This window comes from Grampus griseus (genome assembly GCF_964374135.1).
Source record: "Grampus griseus genome assembly, chromosome: 8".
Classification (NCBI taxonomy): Eukaryota; Metazoa; Chordata; class Mammalia; order Artiodactyla; family Delphinidae; genus Grampus; species Grampus griseus.
Window position 1 is genome coordinate 53817420 of NC_139002.1, and position 18917 is coordinate 53836336.

Genomic DNA, 18917 nt, shown 5'->3' on the forward strand with positions numbered 1-18917 from the left:
CTGCAGTACCTATACTTCCAAGTTATGAAATAAACTTAATGTGCAGACATACATAGACAAAACACAAAATCCTCATTATCTATTTACGTAATAAAGCAGTTCACCAAGGCTTAAGAGATTTGGGGTGCCAGTTAATTATTTCCCTTTCCTTCTGATACAGAGAAGTGGAAGAAGGTATCAAAGGAGGTGAAGGTGTCAGTTCTACTCATGGCTGCCCAATAGCTCCTTAAGTATAGTCTGGAGAGGTTAAGTCTAGGAGAACTCTGTGCAATGAGAGGAATCTAAACTACCAAGGGGTATAGAGAGTAAGAGAAGAGGAAGCTAAGGATGAAATTCTGTGGATCATAGATCTGAAAAGGATCCCCATAAGACTGAAAAGGAGCACAGAGATGCAGGAAGTTGTGGTGTCAGATAATCCAAAGGATTTGGGAGCAGCATTCAGGAAAGAAGGAGTGCTCGGCTGCCTCCAGTGCAGCAACCACAAAGGCGTCCAGGGGATTTTACAACAAAAGAAGTCTTAGATCATCCTTGGTTTAAAAAAAATAAAACAAAAACAACTTTCTGTTCTCCCAGCCCAGCCTCCCTAGATGCTAATCACATAGGACCACCTACGTTTTGTTTTCCAATGTACCTTCACATCTGGCTCCCATTAGGTATAAAAATATGACACTGAAAGATTTTTGGCCTCAAATGATTTATTATAAACCTGGAAGAAAAACTTAGTGTATGTGTTTGTGTGTTTGAAGGATGACTGGTGATAAGATTTTCCTTTTGTAATTGGGGCCTGAAATTTCGGGGTATGAGGACTTATACATTGCTCAATTAGGAGGAGTGTATTAATGGGGCAGCAGGGTGATAAGGCCTTCAAAAGCGATGCCAGGGTCCTAGGCAGCCCAGCACTGCCCTCCTCCCTCTGGTATTTGTAGAACGTGTTTTAACTTTTAAACTGTGAGATTCTTGATCGGTTGTTGTTCAGTGCTGTAGGGGGTACTCTACTGTTGGGGCTCAGTAAATAGTTGGCAAAATTAGGCTTCTAGAAGTATAAGAGGAGGGGAAAGAGAACGCTCTGAAAACAAACTCCATCTTCAAATTTCTGCTCAGGCCCTAGGGCACGGAGAGAACTCCATGGGCCTGCTTCTGCTTTAAAACATCTACAGAAAAGTTCTGTCTCAAAATCAAACAAACAGTACTCCCTAATAGCTAATTTTTGGTTTCCTCAAGTTGCATTGTAGTTTCCTCACTGTTCAAGCCAAGCTTTGATTTGTCATTCCAAAGGTCTTCAAGTGCAGATAAATCTCCTGCATTCCATAGCCACCTCTATGCAGGTTTTCCAACCCTTTAAATCTTCCTAAGTCTTAAATTGTGAGGTTTATTCCTTGATCATCGAAATTCACGTGGACATAGGATATCATTTATACTACCTATCCACTTCTCTCATCATTTGAGTCAATCTCTGTGTATCTAAGGCTCTAGGGCCCTTGCCTTCTGTGCTGTAATGACTTACATGAAGAGAGAGCCTAGAACACAGTGAGGATTGGATAAATGTTAGATTGGAGTTTAAATCACACCAGGTGCCTGATGACCTTTTCTAGGGAATAAAGCCAATGCTAAGTTGGTCTCACTAGGTTGGTTGTGTGTGTGTGTTGGGGGCAGCGGAGGGGGGAGGGGGCAGAGTTCCAAGCTGGTATCTTCCTCAGACACTTCTCGAAGAACTAAGGGTCCTGGGGCCCTCGCCACTAGCTTCCAATAGCCTGTGTATTTTTAGTCCCCGCTTTTCATGTAAGTTTCCCGTTAACTGCTTGCAGGAAATCTTTTCTTGGACATAATCTGCCCGTTTCCTGAAGTCTTCCTCTCCGCCTTGTGTCCGTTGAGGATGAATCAAGTCAGCAGTTTTGGAGAGTGTGTGTTCTCTTCCCTGACACAGCCTCCCTGCTTTGTGGATACCAGAAAGCGGCCTTTCTTGTCTGTTTCTAGGGGTGAAGGGAGGAGGGGCAAACCCTTGGTGTGTGTCAGCCTCTTAGACCGCCTGGCACAAATGTCCCTTTGTATGAGGAGGAGGCATGTGTGCTTTTCCCCTTCCCAGTGGATACTTTCATCTGCTAGGTCTGGATGGTGTCATCTGAGCTGTAAACAGTGGAGTAGGAGATAAAGGGCTGCCTTAGGGAGGAGGCATGTGTGGCCGCAACTGGTTTTCCTTCTCTGCCCCTCACCAGCTTTGTCCTGATTAAAACAGATCAGGTCTAGGCGTGGCCTGATTTGAGCCAGCCTAGACCTCTCTAATCCCTTTCCAGGACCCAAACAGCACGGACGCCGTTCCTCTTGCCTTGAAGACCTCAAACTTGGAGAAAGACGTTTTCTGTGATAAGGATAACAATTCCTCATATTTGTACAATGTTAGTTTCTAAACATGTTATGTCTTCTGAGGAACTGAAATTCTGGCTTTGTGATCCCTTAAGAATGTAGGATTCGGATCAAAAGATATGGGTTTGAGTGCTGGCTCTGCTCTTTAATAACTGTGAGACCTCAGGCAAGTCAGGGAGCTAATAATAGCTCCCACCTCTTAGGGTGTTACAGAGTTTAAATGAGAAAATGTATGTAAGTTCCTGCCACATAGGAAACACTCAAATGTTAACCCCCAAAAAGGGGGTGGGGGTCAGAAGGGGTGTTAACGGAGATAATGGAGATGAATATGCTATGCATAAAATGCTAAACTTTTTAGTAATTTGGTTTGCGGTCTGAGCATAAGCATTTTCTCTCTCCTCTAAAGCCACCCAGTTCACCTGACCTCTCATTCTGACCATTCCCTCCTTCTCGCAAACATCCATCACTGTGACCTCTTCTTTCACATGGTAGCTTGGCTCTTCCATCTGAAGCTAACCACCGTCTCTTGAGGCCAGCCACTAGCCCAGGGTTTGGTATAAGGTAGGGTTCAACAATTACTTGAATAGGTACTCTTGGTGAAAAACTCAGAAATGCAACCCCTTTCCCATCCACAGGGGTCTGCCCTTAGTCACTCAAACTTATTTCTTGATTTTTATACCCAGGGATAAGTGCAAGAGATGGAAACCACTCCAGATACTTTGAACAGGAAGGAATGTAATACAAGGGATTAAATGCTTACCAAATGGTAGGAAAAACTAAAGCTGTATGTTCCACGAATGATACTTACTCCCTCCCCACGCCCAGAATACCACTGAAGTGATCGGTTAACTCACCCCACACACACACTCCGTAGCTGTGATCCAGCACTTAGGAGGTCAGACTTGAGAAGCTACTGCTGCAAATGCCGCGTGGCACTCAGGAAGCTGGAAAATGCCTCAGCTGCATAAACCCTTTCATATCTACATATCTGCTTGCCAGAAGAAACAAGAAACAGCCACGAGAGCAGGAAAATGGTCTTCACCTCCCTTCCAGCTTACCTGTCTTGTGTGAATGCACATAATTGGTAGATTAACTGCAAGCAAATCTGGTAAAGGTGATTTTTTAGTTTTCCACTGTTTCCAACTAGAAGGGGAGGGGGGTGGAAGTAGAGTGAGCCAACCTACAGTATATACCACACTAGTTTCATCTAGAAAGTATTTCGGGTTGCAATATGTCAGGATAAAAGCTAAATGAGGAAACACAAACAGGTTCCTTGCACCTAGTTGATTCCTTCCAAGTGCAGTCACTTCCATAGAATATGTTTTGGATCAGATGTCTCTATGGGAAATCTTCCATATTTCCCCGTGGCCTTTAAAAGAGCCTGACTGACCCAGCCGGCTCTCCTTGTAACTCATGGGATGTACCCAACAAATGTTGGGATGAATGCCCTCTGTATATGTCAGATACTATGCTAGGCAAAGGGAACGCCAAGTCAAAAAAAGAAAGGCAAGGCCCTGCTTTCAAGGAGTTCTCTGTAGTCTAGTAGGGTGGCACAGGATGAAAACAGTTAGAAAATGATGACAAATGCTAAAATGAAGATATCCTCAAGCACACAGATGAGAGGTACATAAATCAGATTGGGGGATAAAACGAGGATAAATATGAAAAGGCTGTCTGTATTCATGTAAAGAGTTAAGTGTAGGGACTTCCCTGGTAGACCAGTGGCTAAGACTCTGCGCTCCCAATGCAGGGGGCCTGGGTTCCATCCCTGCTCAGGGAACTAGATCCCATATGGCACAACTAAAGATTCGCATGCCGCAACTGAAAAAAAAAGATCCCATGTGCCTCAACTAAAGATCCCGCACACAGCAGTGAAGATCCCACATGCCACAACTAAGACCTGGTGTAGATAGATAGATAGATAGATAGATAGATAGATAGATAGATAGATAGATAGATAGACAGACAGACAGACAAACAGATAGTTAAGTGTAAAGGATTTTTATTAATATTCAGATCCTACAAACCTGGCCCAATAAGCTTAAATATAATCTCTTTCTCCCAATCACCCAACCCAGACACAAGACCCCAAAATTTTCTTTACTTTTCCCAAAATTTTTTAATGAAAATTTTCAAACATACAGCAAAGTTCAAAGAATTTTACAGTGTATACCCACGTATCCACCATCCAGATTCCACCGTTAATATTTTACAACACTTGCTGTATCACAGCGGGCCCCAACTTTTTTGGCACCAGGGACCGGTGTCGTGGAAGACAATTTTTCCACGGACTGGGGAGTGGCGGGGGATTGTTCAGGCAGTAATGCGGGCCATGGGCAGATGAAGCTTCACTCACTTGCCAGCCGCTCACCTCCTGCTGTGCGGCCCGGTTCCTAACAGGCCACGGACCCCTGCTGTATCACAAACCTATCCATCTATCCATCCCTTTGTCCATCCATTATTCATCTTATTTTTTAAAGCATTTAAAATAAATTGCAAGCATCATTGTATTTCTCCCTAAATATTTCATCATGCATATCATTAACTCATTCACTGGAGTCCAGTATTTGTTCAGCATTTTTCTTTAAGGTAAAATTTACAGAGTGAAATGCCCAAATCTTAAGTGAGTGTTCTCTGAGATTTGACAAAGGCATAGACCTGTGTAACTCAAGCACCTGTAAAGCTCTAAAACGTTATCATCATCCCAGAAAGCTTCCTCATGCCCCTTCCTGGACAGTTCCTACCCCCACCCTCCAAAAACAGCCACCATTCTGATATTTTCTTCCCACCATAAATTATTTTTGCCTGTTTTAGAATTTCACAAAATGGAATCTTATAGTATGTGCTTTTTTATGTATAGCTTCTGTCACTCAGCATAATACTTTTGAAACCCGTCCATGTTGTTTAATAGCCCATTCCGTTTTATTGCTGAGTAGTATTTCATCGCATGTATGTACCACAATTTATCTATTTTCCTATGGATGGATACCTGGATTATTTCCAGTTTTTGGCTGTGAAAAAAGTCTACTCTGAATCTGTAATCTACTTTTAAAAAATAGACTTTAACTTCCTCAAACAGTTTTAGATTTACAGAAAAATTGAGAAGATAGCAGAGAGTTCCCATATACCTACACCCAGTTTCCCCTATTATTAACATCTTACAGTTAATGTCCTTTTTAAGGCCCCCTTTGGCTTAATGTTTCTGGCTGATTGCTTAATGAATTGCTGTTTGGAAAGACTGCAAATGCAGTGCTACCAATAAATTCCCTGCAACAGGAAATTGTTTTTGTCATCCCACTGAAATTATTGACCCAGGCTTTGTTTTGTCCAATAAGCTGGAATCATGAATGCCTAGTAGTTGATAAGTGTATCCGTCCGTTCCTGAGAGTCTTGCCCAAGGAAGAGTTCAGGGTCAGGTCCTTGGGTCTGCAGGTGAAGAAATAGGGCTTCTGTATTCATCTGCACTAGCAAATGATCCCTCCACCACAACCACTTTCTATGTTTTCTACTTCTAGGCTTTCCTCTCACCTCCAGCAAATCCTCAACAAGACTGTAAGACTTTTTCCCAAAGCACCACTTATGATTATAACAGCAATTAATGTTTATGTTGCCCTTGCTGGTTTATAAAGCTCTTTAACATCCATTTCTTCTTCGTTTCAATCTAGTTAAGATACATATTATGCTCACCTTATAGAGGAAGTACTAAAGGTCAAAGGGATTAAATTACTTCTCCAGAGTCACACTGCTAGTGATTAAGAGTTTAGGATATAATCCCAGCTCTGTTTTACCCTTGAATCCTGAATTGTTTCCTTTATATCATATTCTTTCTACTCAAAATTTTGGGCCTCACCATTCTTTTTCTTAAATGATCGAAGACCTGCTGTGATTGGGACTCAACCTACTTTTTCATTCTCATCTTTTCCTGGGAGCCTCTAGGCTCTAGAAACACTCAGTTGTAAATTGTTTCCTGAACACTTCATGAATATTGCTTCCTCCATGCATTTTGATGATGATGGCTTCCCCTTTATGTTCAGAGTATTTTTTCTTTCTTCCATCCTTCATCTCTTGTTCTCAGAATTTGCTTTTGGGAATATTTCTTTATCCTTTAAGACTCCTCTCAGATATTATTACTTTCACTCGAAGCATCCTTTGATCACTTACCTCTCCCCTACCCACACCCCTCACCCTGGTTCCCAGCATCAGGAACATGGGTCCCTATTCTGTTTATATATTAGACTTTTGAGTGCCAGCAGGCCCATTCCGTATTGAGATACAAAGATGATTAAAACATGATCCCTTAAAGTTGTTTACAGTCTGTTATGGGAATTAGATGTGTATAGAAGTGATGATAACATAGGGATTAAAAATTGACCCAGATATAGATTTACTGAGTTCCCACTGTGTACCCAGCACAGATGCTCAGTACATACTTGTAGAATTGTATTGAATAATAGACATGAGGCATTTGGGCTTAGTAGCAAGGATCTTGAGCTTTTTTTAACCTACAGAAAAAAATTGTACAAATTTGATTCAATAGAGTTTACTACTGTTACTGACCTGTGACCATGATGTATCATTTCATTTTCTAAGGAAAACCAAATTAATGCAAAAACAAAATCCCCCTAAAAGTTTATCAGCATGAACTTAAGTAATTTTTTCATTTGCATGGTATTTGTGTTTGCTAGCCCTCCTCTGGCATCAAGCTGTGATTATTTAATTTAAAAAAAAAATATTTTGGGCCACACTGAAGGGCTTGTGGGATCTTAGTTCCTCAACCAGGGGTCGAACCTGCACCCTCAGCAGTGACAGTGCAGCACCCTAACCACTGGACCACCAGGGAATTCAGTTGTGATGATTTTAAATAAGACATTTACCTGAAAATAACACCTGTTCTGACTATCTCACAAGGTTGGAAGCATTTTCCATAAAAAGAAATGAAGAAGCTCTTTGGGCACTGGTATGAATAAGCTCCAAGATATAATTTAAGTGGAAAAAAGTGAGCCTCAGTTACACTATCTGTAATGATACTGAATCATACTATACGACCATTTGTATTTAAAAAGGGAAATATTATATGTATTTACTGTTGCATACGTAAAATATCTCTGAAATGAAACACAAGAAACTCGTAACAATGGCTATCTCTACACAGCAGAGAACAGGATGGCTGGGGTTAGGGTGGAGGGAGACTTTTTTCTGTTTGCTATTTTAGACCTCTGGATTCTTGAGCCATGTTACTTCAAAACTACAGTGTTTAAAAATAAATGAACAAAAATGGTTTAGGGATAATTTACTACTAAAGTTCACAGGAATAGGCAATTGTGGATCTTCTTTTTTATGCATGACATTATTTCATCTCATGTTTTCTGGTAAAATCACCCTCTAAGTATAATCTCTATATCTCTTGACTGCTGACAGTGTGGTGGTTGTCAGGGTGTTGCTAAGTCATGTAAGATTCTTAGAAATCGCACCCTTTAGGTTGGTAGTAGTTTCTGTGGTCAGGAAGAAGGTGCATATGAGCATAGATAGAGTTCTTAGAAATCTAGCATCATAAACTTTCAGGGCTGAAAGATACAGGAGTTCATTCTAGTTCTCCTCTCACCGTATGTTTGTATTCCCTCTGCAACATTCCTGCTTAGGGGTCATTGTCATTACGATGTTGCTGCATATTATTAATGCCAGCTAAATTAAGAGTGCCTCAACTTAAGTGGTCTCTGTGCTGTCCTGGGAAGATCACTGGACTAGAAGTCAGATTGACATCTAACCTCAGCTCTGCCGCTGGTTCACTATGTGGCTTCAGGTAAATCACCTTCCCTCTCTGGGTCTCTGTTTCTTCATCTCTAAAATTAGGGCATTATTAATTTTGATTATCAATTAAAAAATAAAATAAAATTAGGGCATTAGACTGTGCCAGGGGTGGAAGGTACAAGGTATGCCTGTTGCCACTTCCCCCTCCCTACACATGATAGACATCGGTTCCGTTTGGGCAGGTTCTTTACGATAGATTTACCACAAATGAAGTCTCGGAATGCTTCTCAGCACAGTCCTCCAAGCAACTAGAACCAATAGGTAGGACTTGGGTAGGACTTGGCAAGTGAGATAAAAGTCATTCCCTTTCATCTCTAAGGTTCTCAAGCAGCAGTGTGCTGGTAAATGTTTAACAACAGGTTCTCAGAAAGAAAAAAAGAAGAAGAAGAAGATGCTCTGATTTATAGCATTTGCCAGTTTTCATGATATAAATACTCCCACCATGACTGATGTCAAATTACTAAGGTGAAATCAGCTGGGTTGCAGAACTACTGAAAACTTAACAATCAGCTTTCATGAGCTGATAGAAGCTGACTCCAGCACATAACTATAAAATCGATGACTTTGGACTAACTGACCACAGCTGTAAGTGAAAATGACATCCTCCCTATGGAATTTTATCCGGAGGTATAATTCTTGGTTTACAGTCTTTTGGATTTGGAAATACTTGAGTGTCAAGAGATCTTTATGAAATAATTCTTCTCCCCTGAGCCTCAGTTACACTATCTGTGAAATGGGACCAAGGATTCCTACCTCATAAGATTATAGGCAGTAATGAGAGACTGCATATAAATCACTTAGCAGGGACTTCTCTGGCAGTCCAGTGCGCTTCCAATGCCGGGGTGTGGGTTTGATCCCTGGTCAGGGAACTAAGATCCTACATGCCTTGTGGCACGGCCAAAAAATAATAATAATAATAATCACTTAGCACAGTGCCTAGCCCATCGTTTGACCTCTCAAATATTCCCCCTCCCTTACCAAAGTGGAGGTTGTTATGTTAGATTGTGTCTTTATCTTTTCCAGACTCCCAAAAAACTTGCCGTTGCTCTCCTTTCAGCCCTTCTCTTTTCCAAACCATTCTACTCCCTTGACGTTCCCTTTTCCTCTCCCTCCTCTGCTCTAATATACTTAACCTTCTGTCTGAATGGAATCTAAATACTTAATCTTACCTATTCCTAATGTGTTATCTGTATTTATCCTCTATCCAAACCTCTCTTGGTAATCTGTGCTGTTGGAGACTGTAGGCACACTTGCAGGCAGAGACCAACTCTGTGTCTCTTGGACTGTCCCCCGTCACAACACCATGAGTAAATAAGTGTTAATAAGTCACCTCTCAGGATCAAACTTATATCAAGGATGTTGCAAAAAAACAGCTTCTCTTACGCAGGTACCCGAGAAGGCTGCTGGTGGCAGATACCTAGTATGTGCTCTGGTTCTGAGATGAAGTCCACATTCCTTAACTTCTTCCCATGGCCTTTTTCTGATCCCTTCAATAAGGATATAAGACCCTCTTGCTATTCATTCCACTAGCATGCCATATTTCCCTTTATCATAATATTGATCATGCTTTATTATAATTATTGATACTTGTTTTTTTGTTGACATCTCTGCTAGGTACTGGGCTCTGAGATCAAGGACCGCGTCTGTATTGTTTACTGCTATATCCTCGGCCCCTAGCACAGTGCCTGGTACATGGTAGAATACTGAATGTATAAATTCATTATTTTAAATGAATTTTTAATAAGAATTTGCTATCCTATAAAATGAATAGAAAGCCTCTAATGTAACTCGTTGCTGAGTTTGGTTAGTCATGTGGTAAATTTTCTTACAGCACATCTTCTTTAAGTTGTGTACTCAGGTAAGAGCTTGCAGTTTCTGTCATTATATCTGGTTCTCTCAAGAGCCATAGAGATCAACATTACAAAGCCTAAGGGAAAGTCAGAGGGGTAGACATGGGAGAAAAAAAATCTAAACAACAGGAACTGTACCACTTTTTTTACCTTCTAATGCTATAATATGTATCTTCATGCATATATAGTTTTCCTTCCTTTGAATTATTCCCTTAGTCATTTGCCAGAAATGAGAATTATTGGGCGAAAGGAGATGAACATTTTTAAGGCTCTTGAAATACTGCCAGATTGTTTTCCAGACACATCATATCAACAAATAGCTTTGAGCAACAGACATGGGTGTCTGTTTAACCACACACTTACCACCACTGGGAAATGTCATTAAAATCTTTTTTGCTAGTTTAATAGAGGGGGGAAAATGGTCTTCCCCATTCCTTTCAGTTAATGTTTGGTCTTTTTCATCTGCTCCTTCATGCAGCTCTTTCTGAAGGAGCATCCTACCCCTCAAAGACTTGTTCAGAGGCTGTGAGGCTCACAACCTCATTGGCCCCTGGGGCACAGCATCTCCGTTGTGCTGTGGTGGGGAGGGGCGGTGATAGAGGGAAAACATAACACAAACCACACCATTGTTAGGGGATGAGGTTGCTGGGATAATGCTGTGAGAAGGGATGAAAAGAACGATTCTCCATTCTTGATTGTTGTGATGTCCAAGGATGAGCCAACAGCTCCAGCACGGGAAGGGATGGGTCTTTACTGCTGCCAGATGCTCCTTTTTCCATTGCTGCCTTCCATTATTTCTGGTTCGAAGGGGGTGAGGGGGGTAGCCTAGCAGCTGAAACAGATTAACTTTTATGCCTAGTTTCCTCCCTTTGAGTGATTGCCCTGGACCTGGGGACATTCACAATTAGTCAGAAACTGTTTAGAAATAAGAATGTGGTTCAAGGTCCATAATGTATAAGAGCCAACCTTCTGGAGTTCATGCACCATTCCTGCCTTTATCTATGGGAGCTGCATGAGGCAAAGAGAGCTTTCTTCCCTCTCCTTCCCTACTGCCACTGCCTCATTCAGGCCCTCATCCTGTTTTGTCTGTACTATGGCAATAGCTTCCTGTTTCCCTCCCTTAATCTACCCTCTTGTACACTGTTACCAACGTGATATTTCTATGACCTGCACATCAGATCTTGTCACTCTCCAGCTTCAGCTGTCAGTGCTTCCTCAAAACTTTTAGCATAAAATCCAAGCTCCTTTTCCCAGCTTTTTGGGCATTTAGCAATCAGATCCCAAACTGCTTTTCCAGACTGGCTTCCACCTCTCCTCTGGACTGTGCCCTGACTAGTGTATCCATTCTCTATAAGGGACTCCCGTTGGTCCTTCTGCCCTGTTTGCCCTTCTGCCTCTGTTCTACCTGACTCACTCTTTCTAATCCCTCCTCAAAAATCAAGGGCCCTCAATTATCACTTCTCTGGTGGATTTTCCTGGATTTCCCCTAGCAGTTAATCACTCTCTCCTGTAACCTACACATAGATCACGATGTCTACCTTTGTTTCCCTCAAATCAGGAATTATCACCTTCCTTTTGTATATTTGTATTTGTGAATCCCCCAGCCCCTATCACAATATTTTGCACACAATAAGTGCTCAAAAATGTTTCCTTTCCTTCCCTTCTGCTAGCCTATTCTTGCGGTACGTGGGGCTCTCACTGCTGTGGCCTCTCCCGTTGCGGAGCACAGGCTCCAGACGCGCAGGCTCAGTGGCCATGGCTCACGGGCCCAGCCGCTCCGCGGCATGTGGGATCTTCCCGGACCGGGGCACGAACCCGTGTCCCCTGCATCGGCAGGCAGACTCTCAACCACTGCACCACCAGGGAAGCCCTGCTAGCCTACTCTTAATCTCTTTAACCGTCAATGTGTTTGTATTTTTATAGCTGAAAGGGAATGTAGTATAGTTTAATCCTTTTTTTTTTTCTTCTTTTTTTTTTTTTAATGGTTAAAAAAAAACCAAAGCTCAGTAAGGAGAGGAATTCGTCCTGGAATACACAGCCAGATTTAATGGCAGAGCTGGGGAACTGGATTGTGCTGAGCTCCTTAGGTAGTTTGAAAAAATCTTTGAAATAAAGGATTGCATCAGGGGAGAGGAAGGAACTAAGGTTCATTGCCAAGTTTTATTGCTGGATGCTTTATGTATGTTAATTATTTCTATTTTTGGAACCTTATTCCTTTTTAAAAAAATTGTCGTAAAATATACATAACATAAAATTTAGCAACTTGACCATTTTTAAGTGTACAAGTTCAGTGGCGTTAAGTACATCCACATCCTTGAATGGTGGTACAACTGCCACCACCACCCATCTCTAGAACTCTTTTCATCTTGCAGAACTAAAACTCTGTACCCATTAAACAACAACTCCCTATTCCCTCCTCCCCCAGCCCCTGGCAATTACCATTCTACTTTCTATGTCTATGAGTTTGACTTCTCTAGGTACCTCATGTACGTGGAATTGTACAGGAGTTGCCTTTTGTGATTGGTTTATTTCACTAGGCATGAAGTTTGCAAGGTTCATCCATGTTGTTGCATGTGTCAGAATTTCCTTCCTTTTTAAGGCTGGATAATATTCCATTGTGTGTATATACTGCATTTTGTTTCTCCCTGCATCCATAGATGGACACTGGATTGCTTCCACCTTTTGGCTACTTTGAATAATGCTGCTATGAACATGGGTATACAAGTATCGTTCAAGACCCTGTTTTCAATTTTTTTTTGGTATATACCCAGAAGTGGAATTGCTGGGTCATATGGAAATTCTATTTTTAATTTTTTGAGGAACCACCGAACTGTTTTCTATAGCAGCTACATTACTTTACATTCCCACCACAGTGCACAAGGGTTCCTATTCCTTCACATCCTTGACACATTTGTTACTTTCTATTTTTTTGATAGCAACCATCCCAATGGATGTGCAGTGGTATCTCATTGTGGTTTTGATTTGCATTTCCCTAATGATTAGTGAGGTTGAACATTCTTTCATGTGCTTATTGGCCATTTGTATATCTTCTTTGGAGAAATGTCTATTCAAATCTGCCCCCTTTTTAGTCAGGTTGTTTTTGTTGTTCTCATCGTGTTGAGTTGTAACGGCTCTTTATATATTCTGGATATTAACCCCTTATCAGATATATGATCTGCAAATATTTTCTCCCATTCCATGGGTTATCTTTTTGCTCTTTTGTGTCCTGTGATTCACAGAAGTTTTTAATTTTTCTGTAGTTCAATTTACCTATTTTTTTTCTTTGGTTACCTGTGCTTTTGGTGTTATAGCTAAGAAATCATTTCCAAATCCAACATCATGGAGCTTTTCCTATATGTTTTCTTCTAAGAGTTTTATGGTTTTTGGTCTTACATGTAAGTCTTTGATCCATTTTTAGTTAATTTTTGTGTATGGTATAAAGGTTCATCTTCATTCTTTTGCATGTGGATATCCAGTTTTCCCAGCACCATTTGTTGAACAGTTATATGTTACCTCATTTTATATGCACAGTAATCCTGGGATGTTATAACTATCTAACGGATAAGAAAACAGAAGTTGAAATATCCCTGGAGACACCCTAAAAGCAGGGTCCTTTGTAACCTAAGTGGGCCAGAGGTATAAAAGAAGAAGAAAAAGACCATTTATGATATAAAGTGAGAAGAGGGGAATGGAGAGGGAAAAAATTGCATAGGCAGCTAGCCTTGAGCAGAACTTAGGGGTAGACTTCAGGTTCACTTGAGAGCCCTTCTTCTGCCCTTTTACTGTCCTCCTCCCTCATGTGACTGTGCTTCTCTGATTCTCTTAAGGTAGCTCCTTGGTTTGCTGACTCTATTTTTTTTTTTTTTTTTTTGGCGGTACACGGGCCTCTCACTGTTGTGGCCTCTCCCGTTGCAGAGCACAGGCTCTGGACGCGCAGGCTCAGCGGCCATGGCTCACGGGCCCAGCTGCTCCGTGGCGTGTGGGATCTTCCCGGACCAGGGCACGAACCTGTGTCCCCTGCATTGGCAGGCGGACTCCCAACCACTGTGCCACCGGGGAAGCCCATTGCTGACTCTTTTGAAATTCTTTTAAGAGGATCATTTATAGCTTTTCCACAGTCTGTCCCAACCTGTTTTCTCAGCCTTCCCTGTGTCACTCCTTTCCTGCCACTATGAACCCTTACTTGAGCTGTGTTAGTTCTCACTGCCACCTTTATTCCACATGGTCATTTTAGTCACTCTGCTTTTAGTGCACTACTGTCTCTCTCCAAGTCCTCATACTCATCTGTGTGTCTCCACAGCATGTGGCACAATGCCAGCCACAGAAGTGGATGCTCAGTGCTCAGTAAATATGTTGAGAAGATGACGAGACAGTTTTTGTTCATCTGTAATCTTGAATGCATAATCATTGTATTCATATTTGTGTTGATAACAGTACTCACTCATAGTGATTATGAATGCATAATCATTCCGCATGTGCATGACAGTCTCACTCTCAGGGATTTTAAAAGATCTTGTGAAATGGTCTCTGCCTGCCGTTGACTGCAGTCCACCTAGGAGAAGACAAAATACCTTTCCGTGCACTTTACTCCTCTGTATAACATGTAGTCCTTGCAGCATTCAGTGAGTGGCAGGGAGGGCTGACCTTAGCCCCGTTCACTGTTAGGATGCTAAAGCATAGCAAAGTTGAGGGGTTTGGCTGAGGTCACACAGGCAGAAGAAGATTGAGGTGGGATTTGAACCTGGGTGACGGACCAGGCAAGATGCTTAACCATTTCAAGCAGCTCGTTTTGTTCGTCCTCAAAATGAAGATAATATCATGTACTTCCTAGGTGGTTGTGAGTATTGAAAATCAGACAGTGTACATGAGTAAAGAGTTGAGCACAGTCCTGGCACATTGTATAGGTGCTCAAATGCTAGCTAGTATTATTTGTCTCTGTATCTGGTGTTTCGTCCTCTTGTAACACATTGTGTATTACTTTGGAAAAGAGGTTTGCAAGTACCATCACAGTGATTTAGTCTCCGTTTGTTGGGAGTATTAATAGGCACCCCTGTTTACACGTGTGTCCTACGTAAAGTACCTCCTGTGATTCCTGTCTGACTCAGGTGCTCAGTGAATGATTCCTTTACGTCCCTCCTGGCTTTGTGCTTTTATGCATGAATTACAGGGGACTTGATACTTCTAAGTCCAGAGGCTAAGGAATAATCCAGTTTGGAATAGAACACAGACCTCTCTCATAATTTCCAGACGGTGAGTTCTTTTCAGTCACTCTTTCTGCAGTCTCCCCTGTGTTCCCTTCACATCTCTCTCTGTGTGTGTGTGTGTGTGTGTGTGTGTGTGTGTGTGTGTGTGTGGTAGGTGGATTTAAGTTGGAAGAGTCATTGAGGTGTAGTAGAAGCTAATCTGTACCAATGTCTTATTTGCAGTTTGTAGAGGCCCCACGGCACTTGTGTGATAAATGGTGTTGTGTAAGTTAAAATGCAACTAAGGGTCTCTTCAGTGTTTCTTGAATTAAGTTTATTATGTGTGCTAATTTGCGCCTAGAGGCTTTTGTTGTTATTTGTTGTAGTGACTGTGGCAGTAATGAGCCTGCTCCCAGCATAGCTCGGCACGTGCCCCATAGACAGCTTGTTTGCATTTGGCAGGACTCCACGGTGTACCCTGAACAAATGAATCAGCCTATTTGGGGCATGGGAAAAAGGAATCATAGGGAGGCAATGAGTGTTGCTCATGAGCCCCAGTGATCTGAGATGGGGGAATACCAGACAGTTCTTGTTCTGTTCCAACCTGGATTATTGCTTAGCCTATGGACTATCAAGTCCCTTGTAATTCACCGACAAAAGCACAAAGCCGGGGTGGGGGCATGGGGGTAGGAGGGATTCGCGCAGGGATGGACCAAGGAAAGGAATCATTCACTGAGCGTCCGAGTCAGACAGGCATCACATGAGGCGCTTTACATAAGGCTCCCATGCGGAGCAGGAGTGGCTGTTAATATTCCCAATAATCTAGGATTCTGATCCAGGCTCAGGACTATCTCCTTTATTGTAGTGGGTAATACTTTGTTTATCTGGCAGCTGCATTGATCCACACATTTGAAGAACTTAAAAAATCTTCAGAGTGGTCCCAAAGCCAACACACTAACGCTTACACACGACCGATTCTCTTTACAACCTTATAAGATAAACAGAGCAGGTGATACTTTCTTCATGAGTCTTAGAGAGGTCATGGAACTTTCCTGAGATCACACCATAAATAGCAGACTAATGATTGAACCCAGTTTTTCTGATAGATCACCACTCAAAGGTCCTCTAGTTATAAGATGCAACATAAAACAGTTTATTATGTAATAACGTCTTATTTTTAGTTCCTGCTTCTACCACCCTTGTTGAGAGTCTTAATACTTCAGACCTAAAAAGTTGCAGAAATCCCTAGCTGAGAGATGTAAGGCAGGTCTGAGTTTAAGAGGAGAAGCCTTGGTTAGCAAGAAGAGCCCAGAAGACAGAGTCAGAAGTCCTCGCTTTGGTACCTCATAGCTTTTTATCTATGGTTAAGTTACTTAGCTGCTTCATGCCCCAGTTTCTTCATCTGTAAAATGAGATAACAGTAGTAACTACTCATAGGATGGGTAAGGATGAAATATATATAAAATGCATAGTTCAGTGCCTGGCATAGAGTAAATGTATTTAGTTATTATTCTTACGCTAAGCAGCACACAGCTTGGAGAAAACGCAAAATAATCTCCCTCTTGCTTTTCCCATATTTTCCAACAAAGCGCAAACACAACATTATCTAAAATGCTACAAAGTTATAAAACGCAAAACAGAAAATTTACAGTACCGACTATACAATAAAAGCCAAAAAAGCAATGTGCACGTTGCCAAGGTAACCTGCAAGACCACCATGAATACCAGTACAACAGGGGGTTCTGTGATGACCTAGCAGAGCTGGCTCTCAACTCGCTCACCAATTTCAGAGAGAGAAAGGGAGACGTGGGGTGTGCGTGTGCGCATGTGCACGCATGAGTACATGTGCAAAGAACCATTTGGGGCAGATAATGGGGTATTTGACCCTAGAGGTCCGAAGAGGACTCAAGCCGGGGAGCAGAGCCAGGCTAACAGGAGTGACAGCTGCGCAAAAGCATGCCCTTTCCTGAGGGACTCTGCAGGCCACCAGATTGGCCTCAGGTCATCTGTGGAATGGAGAAATGTGCCCCCAGGCTGGGGCTGAACCACCACCTGGAGCCCCCTGCTCATCCCCGCTGGCTTTGCCACCAAACTGACTCTCAGGAACTAGAAACGTGGGAGCTGTCTAGCTAGAAAACTGGAGGGCATCTTTATCGGCATGACCCCAAACCAACAATGCTCCTGCAGCCAGAACTCTGCCACCAGGGCAGACATCTCAGTTGCTGCCTTCACCTTTGAATCCTGCCCCTGAGTGAGGGATTTCTTTCCTACTGATCCTCCTTCGGCTAGAAAAGTGACAAAGGTGAGTTGGATGGGATGCAGCTCCCAGGGGCGGAGCTTCAGTGGCCCTGCTTATCAGGAGGAGTTGGAGCTGGAGTGGCTCCTGTGATGGCAGCGGGCGGGGGACCTGCATGCGCCGCCGAGGGGAACGTGGCCTTCTGCTCAACCGTCGGGGTGACCTGCGCCACATGGGGGACAGTGGCAGCATTCTCCTGGGAGGGCCGACTCGCCTGGGGGTAGCCTAGGCCAGGGGGCCAGCACAGCAGTGGCAGTGGTCCTCCCGGCCAACAACTTGTCCTCTGTCCGTGTGCTTCAGCGCCTCCTTGGCTTCATCTGGCTTCTCAAACTCCACATATGCGTAGCCTTTAGGCAGATGGGGGTGCATCCTTTCTACAGGCACGTCAATCATTCTAATTTTCCCATAGGTGGAGAATATATCCATGATGTGGTCTTGGTCACATTCCTGGTGAGGCTCCCAGTGTGTTCTCTGGTGGGTTTAGGGGACAGCTCTGCCTTTTCCTTTCCTTTTCATCTAATTGGGGTGGTTTGGATTTGGAGCGGGAACGCGGCGTGTTGTCATGCCTGCGCCGAGAAGGACTCGGAGAGCCAGGGGAGCTGCCGGAGCTGGAGCTGCGGGGTGTGCTGGGACTTCCTGAGCGGCTCGATGCCCAAGATGAGCTGCAGCCGCTGCTGGAGCCCGAGCCGCAGGTCGAGCTGGACCGAGACCTGGTGCTGCTGCTACCACTGGAAGCGCTGCGCCTCTTTCGAGTTTTTTTTTTTTTTTTTTTTTTGCGGTACGCGGGCTTCTCACTGCTGTGGCCTCTCCCATTGCGGAGCACAGGCTCCGGACGCGCAGGCTCAGCGGCCATGGCTCACGGGCCCAGCTGCTCCACGGCATGTGGGATCTTCCCGGACCGGGGCACGAACCCGTGTACCCTGCATCGGCAGGCGGACTCTCAACCACTGCGCCACCAGGGAAGCCCTCTTTCGAGTTTTATCCCCACCACCACCCTTCTCGCTTGACTCCTTTATCTTTAGAGCGATCCTTGGACTTCTCATCAGAGCCGTCTTTGCATTTGGTAGGAGAAGGAGCCCTAGCGCTGGACTTGTTATTGTTTTCTTTGACTCCTAACAAGCTCTTCTTTTTCACTCCTGATAAATCCATTCTCCCCTTCTGAGGTGTTCAGAGCAGCACTGACGGCCTCACTTAATCTGAACTCTCACTTGTAACTTGAGTCTGAGAAACTATCCCTCATCAATTGCAATTTACACCAAAGTGCAGCATCTCCCACCACCACCCCCCGGCCCCGCCCGCAACCTCCTCCTGCCCTCCTCAGCCGCTGAGGCTGGCCTTCCTATATTTTCTTATCGAAGAATTATTGGGAAATACTTTATCCTTTCCCCCTTTCCTCCTCCTCCTTCTCTTCTTCCTCCA

At 43.3% G+C, this 18917-nt stretch overlaps 1 protein-coding gene and 1 pseudogene across 2 annotated transcripts in view; one reads left to right on the plus strand and one right to left on the minus strand.

The window, feature by feature from the left end:
- GAB2 (GRB2 associated binding protein 2) overlaps nucleotides 1-18917 on the plus strand; it is a 174400-nt gene that overhangs the window by 70812 nt on the left and 84671 nt on the right. The gene's annotated exons all lie outside the window — the stretch shown is intronic.
- Nucleotides 17558-18647, minus strand: LOC309825872 (RNA-binding protein with serine-rich domain 1-like; annotated as a pseudogene). The gene is made up of 2 exons: nucleotides 18493-18647; nucleotides 17558-18295 (listed from the first exon to the last, which is right to left on the minus strand). The product of its transcript is annotated as an RNA-binding protein with serine-rich domain 1-like (transcript).